We start from the raw sequence: 13065 nt of genomic DNA, 5'->3' as shown, positions 1-13065 counted from the left end.
TCCCTCATGTAAGCCCCGTAATACAGACCCTGTAACTCTCAGTATGTATCAGACTCACTTGGGGCACTTTAAACAGTGTTTTTGTCCAGGCTACACCCTATAGAGGTTCTGATTTACTATTTTTCATCCAGTCTAACAATTTTGGCTATTGGAAGTACATTTTATGTACAACTAAGAAAGAAACACACTTCATATTGAATTTTGGCACAATTCCTTTCTTATCACATCAATTATTAGAAGCATCTATAGGAAGTATTGATTTCTGAGATGTTAAAATATGAGGGAAATTGCATTTTGGAACTAAAAAGAGCAGTTGACCTTGTTTGAAGACCTAGGCATTAATGTGTTTTAAATGAGCCTTAGGTTATTCTAATAAGAACCACTGCCTTAATACCTTTGCCATACATCTTATCATTCATCCATCCTTTCTTTCATTCCAGAAGCATACTTCGAACACTTAATGAGCCTCAGATGCTATATAGTGAATATTTTATATTTTTAATATTTATTTATAATAAATTTTAATGTTTATTTATAATATATATTTATTATAAGTATATATAATATATATTTATGATATTTATAATATATAGTTATAATATACATTTATAAATATAGAGATATCTCTATAGATATGTACAGATTATATATATTTATATATTTATATTAAAATATGTTATAATATATAATTATTATAAATTACAATATATAATTTATATATATAAATATATATGTATATAATCTGTACATATCTATAGAGATATCTCTCTATATATAAAAGAGGTGGGGACAGTAGACATTACTATGGCATGGTTCCCACCCTTGAGGAGCTTATGCTCTAGTAGAGAAGAGACAGGTAAATTGGTGATTACAATCATTTTTTTCCTCCCTCACTAGACCATGAAGGCAGTAACTTTCCCTTACATAAAATAAATCTATTTCTAATAGAATGGAAAAGAATATGCAAACCCCCTGTCTGATGGATGAAGACCCTCGTGTTTTTTATGCTCTGGTACCTTGCTCTTCCACATACTGGATCTCCATAAATCAGAAAACCGTAAGCAATACTGCTGTTTCCAGGTAAGAAGCAAATGGACCTTTAGCAGTAATAAAAAATAAAAAAAGAGATGTGTAGTTGACTAGAAATAGCTGAATATGCCTCATTGTCAACAATATCAGGGACAAGAGAGACCACAAAATTAAAATAAAAAGTGGAACATAAAAGGAAAAGAATGGCAAGCTGCAAAGGTGACCGATAGAAAATATAGCTTTAAAGGTTAGAAGCAGTCAAGACCACCAAAATGACCAGCAGTGAAAGGTGACAGTGCAGGGGAGATCTGGTAACAAAGACAGCTCTGGGGCTTAGAGTTAAGACTGAGTCATACAGAAGATTCCTCTTTGAGGAACTACTGTGCTTATGTCAATGTGACAACTTTGTTTACGAATAGATGTAATCTCTCCTGGATGTTACTCATCACTAGAAAACAGAATTCCCCATTTAGACTTTACCTGGAAACCTTTTAGTGAGTTTGCCTTACATATTTCACTTAATGTGTTGAAACCCTACCTCCACCCAAAGTATGTAACTTAAAACATATTAATGGATAATCCAAAAGAGAGTTCAGAGTACGTTTTCATCTCTAAATTATGTTCTAATTCATGTATCTCTCTTATTCCTTTGATAACCTATTATGTGAATGATTCAGCATAGGATCAATCCAAGGAGACTCCATTCCATAACCAGTACGCATCAGCAAATGACTGCCTAAAAAACTTAGAATTCTACCCATAAAGGGACCACATATATGTAAACCCAGTACCAGTTCCAAAAACCTAGTCAACAATGCACTTAACAGGGGTGCCTGGGTGGTGCAGTTGGTTGAGCGTCCGACTCTTGGTTTCAGCTCAGGTCGTGGTCTCAGGGTCATGGGATTGAGCAATTAAGCCCCACATTGGGCTTTGCACTCAGTGCAGAGTCTGCTTGGGAATCTCTCTCCTTGTCCCTCTGTTCCTCCCTCTTGTGTTCTAATAAATAAATAAATCTTTAAAAAAATAATAATGATGCATTTAACAAGGGTAAAGACATGGATGGATCCTAAGTTTATTCTTTTAATTAGTACACATTCTAGACTCCTTGACTTGAGCGCTAGCAAATAATTCATCCAATAATGGGTATATACTGAATGCCTGTGTTGGCTCTAATACTATATTTTATCTGTGAGAGATTTGAAGTTACGCTGTTTAGTCCCTTCGTACAGAGATTTTACATATCACCATTACCTCATTCATATTTTCAGCTATCATTATTGAGTTCCTACTTTGTACCAGGCATTAAGAGACAAAACCTCATGTTCCAAGAGGAAAGGAACACATAAACATATAACTGGTACTATGAGGCATTTAGTACAGCACCTGGTAATTCCAGAAGCCACGTCCATGTTTGCTGACCTGAATGAGCACAGATATTCATGTGAACACTAGGAGCTCAATTTGGCTAAAGGAGCCATTGTCAGGAACTATAGAGCACAAAGCTGGAAAACTAGGCAGGGAACTGGATTATCAATGACTTTATAAGCTATGCTGAGAGGTCTGAATTTTTTCTGGCAGTGGGAATGACTGAAGGTTTTTAAGCAAATGGGTGGCATAATCTATAGTCTGTGGGCAACAGTAAAGATGATGGAGGTGAAAGAGGTGAGTCTGGAGCCAAGGAGATCTGTTGGAAGGCCAGGGCAATAGTCCAAAAGAAGAATGACAAAGGCTTGCACTAAGCCAGCGGTGCCAGAGATGGATAAGACATGTTAATGAATGGAATTGACAGAACTTGAGGACTGGATGATGAGTTTCTAAAAGAAAGGACAGAATCAAGAGCGGCTGGGGAAACTGCATAGGAGTTTCTTTATAGAAACTGATTACAGGGACAGGAGTGAGTTGGAGCAAGAGGGAGGGTCAGGTAATAAGTACAACTTCAGACATGCTGAAGTTGAGATGTCTCTGAGACATCAAAATTCAGATTGCTAGTAGCCAGTCAGTGCTAAGAGAAGTATCTGAGTCAGAGACACGTGTTATCTCTCCAAGAGATGCAACTAAGGAAGTAATATGTACCCACAGAAACAATTCATGAACAAAGAAACATGGAATGTTTTCATATGCTAAATGGCCTTATATGGAGTAATCATGGGTTCAGAGAGCAGGGAGGACTGTGCTAGCTGGCAGAGTAGGGGAAAAGAAGCTTGGTCTTGAGGATTTGGACAAGCAGAGGAAGGGAATTTCAATCATCAGAATACGCACACATGCCGAGTCAGAAGGTAGAAGTGGAAGCTTAACTTAAGAAGGATGGTCATCAAGAAGAAATAGTAAGGGAGGAGCAGATCACTAAGGGTCCTAAATATCAGGAAGAGGAATGAAGTCTTATCATAACAGAGAAGAAGAAGCTGTTACACATTTTTGAAGAACTTTGTGATGGAAATGTTAAACCACTCAATCCACAAGCAATTTATAAGATTCATCCCATGGGTATTTATATATCCAATACAAAGTTATCACCTCTTCAATAAAGTCCTTAGATCATCTACATTTATACAGAGGGCTCTTAAAAAGAAAAGTTTACAAAAGATATACCAAGTTGAGGAAGCAGACAGAGAAATTTCACAATGTCGAGTATCATTATAAAAAATCACTCTGCCTGAAAAATATTTCCATGTTCTGCAGATGGTACAAAATAACAGTGTTTTGTTGAGCAGCTTATAATGTGTCTTCTGTAATGAAAGATCCTATTTTACACATGCTTTCCTTTATCTTTGACCACCTAGGTCACATTCTATGATGACTCTGAAATATTAATGAGCTTGCTGGTTTTTAACTAAAAATTGAGTCAAAAATCTAACAAGGGAATTCATCCTCCCTCTGGATAGAAGCATTAGGTTGAGAGTCATAGTTTGAATAATAGGGACCCAACCTCTTCCACCTTCAATTCGTGGTGAGTTAAGCAGACTGACACAATACCACCATGGCCACCCCTCCACAGTTCCACAAGTAGGCATGTAACTAAAGGTGGTCACTGTAATTGGTTCAAGGGGAGAAAAGAAAGAGAGGCACACCAGAAACAGACTCTTTACTATAGAGAACAAACTGAGGGTTGCTGGAGGAGAAGCTGGCAGGGGGATGGAATGGGTGACAGGGATTAAGGAGGGCACTTGTTGTGACGAGCAACCGGGTGTTACAAGTAAGTGATGAACCACCGAATTCTACTCCTGAAACTAATATAACACTGTATGTTGGGGCGCCTGGGTTAGCGCAGTCCTTAAGCGTCTGCCTTCGACTCAGGGCGTGATCCCGGCATTCCGGGATCGAGCCCCACATCAGGCTCCTCCGCTGGGAGCCTGCTTCTTTCTCTTCCACTCCCCCTGCTTGTGTNGGCTCAGTCGTTAAGCGTCTGCCCTCAGCTCAGAGTGTGATCCCAGATCCCTGGGATCGAGCCCCGCATCAGGCTCCTCCGCTGGGAGCCTGCTTCTTTCTCTTCCACTCCCCCTGCTTGTGTTCCCTCTCTCACTGGCTGTCTCTCTCTCCGTTAAATAAATAAANATAAAATCTTTAAGAAAAAAACAACAACAACACTGTATGTTAACTAAATGGAATTTAAATAAAAACTTGAAACTAAAAAAAAGAAGAAAGAAGAAAAGAAGAATGGATACATAACCTGAGAATCTAGTGAGATATTGGCAGATACCACTGGGTACTTAGCCCACTCCACCCCTTCTTCCTTGAATAAAACTCTGATTTTGTTTGGTTATTGGGTGATGTAAGCAACATCCATGGGCTCCCGTCTAACCTCAAGGGATAAAGGTTAACAAGCGTAAAACTATCAAGGTAATAGTATTTTCCCTGAAAAGGATTGGTAAAGCATAAGCATGTGATGTAACTGACCCATGAGGCATAAGGAAAGGTCTGTTCAGCGGCTTCTGGAGAGTATTTCTGCATTCTCAAAAGAAGACACAAACCAGGGACTTATTCTTTCCTACCTTTAGACATATGTCATATGAAGATGTGATGTTGGGAGTTTTTCCAACTTTCTGAGACTATAAGGAGAACCAAGAGAGCCACAGAGAAGCTAACATGACTGATCCTCTGAGTTTACTAACTCTAGAACTGATCTCTATCTCTGGGCTTCTTGCTGTGTGAAAAAAGTAAGCCCGTTTTATCCAGTTTTCTGTCACTCGTAGCCAAAATCATCCAAACTGACTCAGGCTCAAATATGCAACTTTTGCTGCTACTCTTGGACAGAAGTTTTTCTTCCATTGATGTGACTCTCAGGTATAATATGACCCTGAAACTCTCACCAGCCTCCATAGGAAGGCGACAGTCAGAGAATATAGTCAACAGAGAGGGAAGCATTGCCTAGAGAGGGTGATACAAAAATTCCTAATGACATTGTTTGAGCACCTAGATCCAGTTTTCCATGAAGTTACTCCCCAATTTTTCAGCTATATGAACCAAAATATTCCTTTTTTTGCTCTTCCTAGTTTGAGTGGCATCTCCTCCACTTGTAATTTAAAGAGGCCCACACATACACAGGTAGGGAAGGAGAAAGGAAAACTGGTTGAGATAACATACAGAAAACCCCTAGTAGAAAGTCTAATACTCTGGTATTGAGTGGGCACCCACTAAACAATGGTGGAACCTAAATTTAAGCTTCCTGTGCCTCTTTTATGCTTCAGTCAAATCATCATTACCATAATAACATTAAATGAGTGCCTGCAGTCTCCACCTCCTCAATATCAAATGTTCCATCACCTTGAAATAAAACCTGTCCAGGCATCCATACCAGTCCCCAAAGCAAGTGTGAAGAAAAAGGAAGCAAGGTGATCAATGAATATGGCTTCCCTTCTTCCTACTTTAAAGACAATTCCTTTTATGTATTAGGTCATTTTAATATAAATTATCCCCAGCTGTTTTGTCCTCATCTTCTGCCAAATGACTGGGAATGATTCCCAGCATTTTATCAAGTGTAATCACATTCACAGGTCTCATCTGGCTCAGTCCTCCATCACAGCACATTTGGTTTATATGCTAGTATTTGTCTGCTCTACACGGTTTCAAGTCCTTTGAGACTAATAACAGCCTTTTTCAATGAACATTCAGTACCTAATGCAGCATCTTACACAATGAAGACACCTAATATTGTTTGCTGATTGAATATGTGAATGAATTCAACCTCAAAGTCTCCTTTAATTTATATGAGAAAACAGAGGTGTTCTTTAAAGATGAGCCATGCCAGAGATTCCAAACGCAACAGATTATTTGTCTGTCAAGGGCAGTTCTTAGCTGCAAACAGCAGAATATTAATCCTGACTGATTCATTAGAAAAGGATTTTATTTAAAAGATATTGGGTAGCACATAAATTGATAGGGTGGAGAACCAGTCACTTTTGAGAAGGCTTACCTTCTCAAAACAAAGCCCAATTTTAAACCACAGAACTGACCCAATGAGAAAACAACCACCACACTGAGCACTGGAGAAGGTGTTGCCATTGCCATCAGGGCAACCAAAAGTGGAGGCTCCATTTCCAGCTTATTTTCTCATGTTATTCATGCTTCAACTGCAGACTCATGCAAATGCATCTGATTGGCAAGGTCTGGGTTCCCATCCTTGCATCCTTGCTGCAAAAGGATTTGGGATTTGAGTCTGTTATATTGGGGAGGTAAAAATTCATTGTAAAAGAGATTATCCTTAATATAGAAAGGCCACCTAAAGATGAACAGTCATGACACATGATCCCTACTTCAGAACTTAGAATTTTAGGCACAAAGTCATCTATGTGAGTCCCATGTCATCTGGACCAAAGCCCTCAAAGGAAGCAACAACTGACTCCAGGTCCCTCTGAGCTGATTCCTCAGGTTAATCTCCTCTGGTCCACTCTCTGACATTGGCCACTCAGGCTGACATTGGGGCAGGGAGAAAACTAGAAAGAGATGTGAGAAAGGGGTTAGGTTTAGTTTAAGAAACTTGTCCAAAATGATGGGCCCAAAGTGAATGCTGAGAAACTTGTATCCATTACCTCACAACTTTTTGAGGTAGGTAGTATTTACTTCACTCCACATCAATAAAACTGAACAGCAGAAAAGTTGTTCAACTGGAATTCATCATCACAACTGCATGCTGCCCACCTTTTCTGATGGACCCCACTGCACTTTGACAACATTTTTAAGTCCTCTGGCACTTGTGTATTTAAAACTCAACTAAAACACTTTGTATTTTTATTTCTGTGTCTCCTTCAGTTGCCCAAGTGTTTATTATGGAATATTTTCCAAAAATGCTTCTTGAACAAAACAACATGGACTTAACAAAAGCCTAAACCATCTACACTCTCTGCCTTTATTGACCTTGAATCCTATATATCACAATTGCTGAGAAAGACTTCTTTCTTTCTGTAAAATAACTCAAATAATTACAGCACGCCGCATAATACATACAATGCTCTTCCGCTAGCATAACGTTTACCCTTACAGGCACTTGTTTTCTGTAATTACTGCTTATATGAAAACAAGCCTCCACTGAAAGCTATGAAAAAAATCAATTCAAAAGAGAATCTCTAACTTGCCAACACCGGGGAGATGTTTACCAATATGCACACACTATTTATGAGCACTGCCCACTGGGGGGAAAAAAAACACTAACAGTTCACAAATTGCTCCAAGAATAAATCTTATTGACAAGGCAACAAAATGGAATTGAAAAATGCTGTCAGCTCAGTGATTTGTTGACAAATTATCCACGATAATCATTAATTCCTAATTCATGATTTCTAACAGAACCCACTCTGGTGAGTACTAAATGTATTTTGTTTGTATCTCACAGTAAGGACATTGTTCATTATTTTTACTTCATGTCTTTTAATGAAAGACAGCTATTGTCATGGCAAGACATAGGTATGAATCCTGGCTCTGTCTCTTCTGTTAGACTTTGGTAAATTATTTTACCTCTCTCAATCCTCATTTCCCTATCTCAGAGCTGATATATCTCAGGATTTTTTGAGATGGCCAAACTAAAGCAGAAATTTAATAAACAATATATTTAACATACACTGACAATATGAATTTCTGCTAGAAGTCAGTGGTAGGAATAAATAGGACTTGCCATATACTTCCTTTAAATTAGGCTAACATACTTCATAACAGACCAAGAGAGCATATCAGAGACCAAAGAGTGCAAACTAAGAACATGCTAAAAACCTTTCTCACATTTCAAATCCCCATAAATGACATGAAAAAATTTGTGATTAAAAACAGCACTAGAAAAAAGTCTTTGTATGGTGAAGGAAACCATCAACAAAATGAAAGGCAACCTACTGAATGGGAGGAAATATTCACAAGTAATATATCTGATAAGGGGTTAATATCAAAATATACAAGGAACATATACAATTCAACATGAAAGAAAAACAATTTGATTTAAAAATGGGCAGAAGACCTGAATAGACATTTTTCCAAAAAAAGACATACAGCTGGCCAACAGACACATTAAGAAGGTGTTCAACATCATTGATTATCAGGGAAATGCAAATCCAAATCAGAATGAGATATCACCTGACCACCCATTAGAATGACTAGAAGTGAAAAAATAAATAACAAGTGTTGGCAAGGATGTGGAGAAAAGGCAACTCTCGTGCACTGGTTGTGGGAATGTAAATTGGTATAGCTGCTGTGGAAAACAGTATGGGGGGGTTCTTCAAAAAATTAAAAATAGAAGTATCATATGATCTAGTAATTGCCCTCTGGCTATTTAACCAAAGAAAACAAAAACACTAATTCAAAAAGATATATGCAGCCCTATGTTTATAGCAGCATAATTTACAACACCCAAGAAATGAAAGCAACCCAAGTTCCATTGATAAATAGATAAAGAAGACGTGAGATATACATAGTGCAATATTACTCAGCCATGAAAAAGGATGAAACCTTGCCATTTGCATTAACATAGATGGACAGAGGGTATTATGTGAAGTAAAACAAATCAGACATAGAAAGGCAGATACCATATGATTTCACTTATATGTGGAATCTTAAAAAAATGAATAATCAAGCAAAAAGCAGAAACAGACTCATAAGTACAGAGAACTGATGGTTGACAGATGGGAAGGGGGGAGATGGGCAAAATAGGTGAAGGAGAGTGGGAGATATAATTATGGAATGAATAAGTCATGGTGATAAAAGGAACAACATAGGGATTATAGTCAATGGTATTATGATAGTGTCACATGGTGACAGATGGTAGCTATGCTTGTGGTGAGCGTAGCATAATGTACAGACTTGTCCAATTACTATGTTGTACAACTGAAACGAGTGCAATGCTGTGTGTTAGCTGTACTTCAGTTTAAAAAAAGGAGAAAGAAAAGACTTGATGCCCTCAATAAACCAGAAATTATAGAAATTCCTCAAAAATTAAAGGGAGATGAATTTATATTAAAGGAAGTAGTAATAGCCAAAATAGACATTAAAGAACTGATGAAGATGGTGAGAGGGTCTTTGGGCTGCATGCTGAGAGACAATAGATGAATAAAGCAAGAGAAGATCCAGGGTCAACCAAAGGTTGATTGGTTAGGGTAAAGGCACCCAAGAAATTTGAATACTTCATCACTCTCCTTGTGCCATGCAGGTTCAGTAAAGGCTTCTGTACCAATATAAGAGCAGTGCACAACCAGGAAGATGTAATTCCTTGTACTGGGGACTTAAGACAGTCCTCACTGTCACCAAGAAGGAAGGGGAAGCTTCCATCACCCAAGAGGTCACAGGCTACATCTCTGCCTCGAATTCTGGAAACAGGCCAGGTAATCAGATATTACAGAGACAGACTAACACAGGAGCTCAGATTCCAGATGAGCAGGCAAACTCAGCAAATATTTAAGGAAAAGTAATCTTCTGAATGAAAGGCACCACAGTCATCATATGGATAAACACCCAAAGAAACAAAGGTAATGGAACAAAGAAATGAGACTTTAACAAAAGCTCATATGGTACATATAGTTAACAATTCTCAGAGGACTAAGAGAGGGAAATGGCTTTTTTAAACTAAAACAGGTTATCTTTTTAACAAGAATTAGGAACCTTGGAAAGGAAGACTATGATTACTAAAAATTTTTAACTCAGTAAATATGCTGAATAACAGGAAAGATATAACTAAAAATGGTTACTTAGAAGATACAACTGATACAAAACACAGCTCAAAAGGAAAAATTGTGAATATGAAAAAAAAAAAGGTTAAAAAGTTCCAGCATCTGCCTAATAGGAATTCTAAAAAGAAAGAATAAAGACATACAGAAATAACAGAAAAAAAGATTTCCAGGAAAGATAAAAATTCTCAGAGTAAATGGGTTCAATAAATGTCTATCAAGATGAGTGAAAATAGACAAACTCATAGACAAAAATGAAATTCAGAGGCTGGGTGGAGATTATCTACAAAAAAATAAAAACAAGATTGTCATTAGTTTTCTTATAGACAATAATGCATATGAAAATACACTGAAGCAGTATTTTCAATTTTATGTAAAATAATTATGATTTTGAAATTCTATATCCACTCACATTATCATTAATAAGATATTACAGACATTCAAGGATTTAGGAAGCTTTCCATCCACATTTTGTTATCTGAAAGAATACCAGAAAATCAGCCCTGACCAAAATCTAATCCAAGAGAAAGAAGTGACATATTCAAAATGGTGGTGAAACGCTAAAAACATTTTCTGTTAAGTGACAATTCCAAATGAACTTGGCATGGAAAACAGCGGCTGGGGAAAGAGAGAAGAGTGAGACTGTGGCAGGAATATTTGGGACAGGAGAAAAGAAGTAAAAGTGGGCTCTGGTTTTTAACTGGTTTAGGAAAAGAATATAGATATTAATTCATTCCAGATGTCCATACAAAAACATGCTTATATGTAAGTGATAACAATCTTAAATTATTCACTAGAAGACAGGTAATAGTTCACTTCCAAACCAATGGAAATAGAGGAATGGGACCTAGAAAACTCAATCTTCACCCAAAAGTCAAGAATGAAATATAAGGAAGAGGCCAGGGGAGGAGATAGAAAGAAACTAAAGTGAAGTAGAAATTAAGAATGCCAGAATAAATCCAAACCTATACGCAATCACAATCAATGTGAAAGGATTAAATACTTATTAAAAGACAGAGACTAATTACTTTTTTTTTCCTAATCCAGCCAAATGCTGTTGTTATAATAAAGGAACCTAAAATAACATGTCTTGGGACTAAAAATAAAGGAATGGAAAAAGACATGAGGCAGATATTAACAAAAACAAAGCAGGAGTAGCAATATTAATTTCAGACCAAAGGAACTTCAAGAGATAAAACTCTTTTCAAGAGAAAAGACACATGGGAGGGTGATTTCATTTTTCTTCAATAAGTATCTTTTGCACATGTAGGCACTGTTCTGGGTTTGGGGGATGTAGCAGTGAGCAAGACAGACAAGATCCATTTCTTGTGGAATTTAGTGAGATACAGATTTTCAGTCCTACCCCTTAACATTTGTAGTACTCAGGGCAAAAGTACATATGCAAGCATACATACTGTATGCCTAAATAATTAAAAATCATAATTCAAGTTATAACAATTGACAAATTGTTAGATAAAATATTTTCTATCCTCCTACCTTGATAAATATTCCTTCATAACAACTTAGCTGTCTATATTCAAATTTGGAATTTTTTGATTCCTCAGTTTGTAAGAATCCAGCTCATATCCTCTTTCTCTTCCATCCCCAACTCTGACCATGTAACAGAGGACCTTGAGCACACATGTTTGGACTCCCTAGATAGTATGTGAAGTTTTATGCACATTTGCTGCACACACACCTTGGCTGGCCATACCTCAGGCCTTAAATGTATACACCGGCAATACAGTTCACTCTTAGGAAAAGGTGTCCAGGAATAAGATCTATGCAGGTCTCAAAATCTGACACAAAGCAGTTTAGACAGAGAATTCTAGAGTGCCAGTATGGTCTTACAACTGGGGAAGTGCCTAGAGTGCCTAGTATGGTCTTACAACTGGGGAAAAGGTGGTGTAGATTCCAAGAGAACATGTATTTTTGCCTTCATGGATCCCTGGGTATATGGGATGGGATACAACTCTAGGAGGGCCAGAGTGGGATCCTTATAGCAAAGAGCTCAAGACAAGGGCACCTCCTGCCCAGATTTAAAGCATTACTGCTAACAATAAACATAGAACAATCACCAAAGGTCAAAATCTCCAATAGTGCTAAGTGTTAGGCAAAAATTGAAAACAGAGTGGTAGAAAAACCAGTGACTGGGTTGCTTTTTTGATAAAATAGTCAGGAAAGGCTTCTCTAAGGAAGGGACAGTTATGTAAGCCGATATCTGAATTAAAAAAAAGAAAAGAAAAGAAAAAGAAAGAAAGCTGGACATTTAAGTTAGAGGGAGGAACATTCCGAACAGAAGACTAATAGGTAAGACACACTCCCTAGGGCAGAAACAAGCTTGGTATGTTTCAGGAACTGAAAAGAGTCCCAAGCACAGCAGGGAAGGAGGAGAGTGGCAGATGAGTTCAGCAAGGTCAGAACAAGCCAGATCATGTAAAGTTTTGTAAGCAAAAATAAGGTGTTTGGATTTTATTGTCCATGGGAAAGGAAGTTATTAGAAAATTTTGAGCAGAGAACAATTGAATTTACATATTTTAAAAGTAACTCTAGCTGCTGGGTGACATGGAGGAAAGACAAAAATGAAGAAAGACCAGTTAAGAGGCCATAGTGGTAGCCCCAGTGTGAGGTGATTATGACTTGGATAGAACAGTAGTGGTAAAGGAAGTAGTAAAGGAAATGGACAGGTTTGGGATATGTTTTTTTTAATTTTTTTAATGTTTTATTATGTTAGTCACCATACCGTACATTCCTGGTTTCTGATGTAAAGTTTGATGCTTCATTAGTTGCGTATAACACCCAGTGCACCATGCAATACGTGCCCTCCTTACTACCCATCACCAGCCTATCCCATTCCCCCACCCCCCTCCCCTCTGAAGCCCTCAGTTTGTTTCTCACT

The sequence above is a fragment of the Ailuropoda melanoleuca genome, chromosome 9, assembly GCF_002007445.2.
Source record: "Ailuropoda melanoleuca isolate Jingjing chromosome 9, ASM200744v2, whole genome shotgun sequence".
Classification (NCBI taxonomy): domain Eukaryota; kingdom Metazoa; phylum Chordata; class Mammalia; order Carnivora; family Ursidae; genus Ailuropoda; species Ailuropoda melanoleuca.
Note: the sequence above shows the minus strand (reverse complement) of the source record.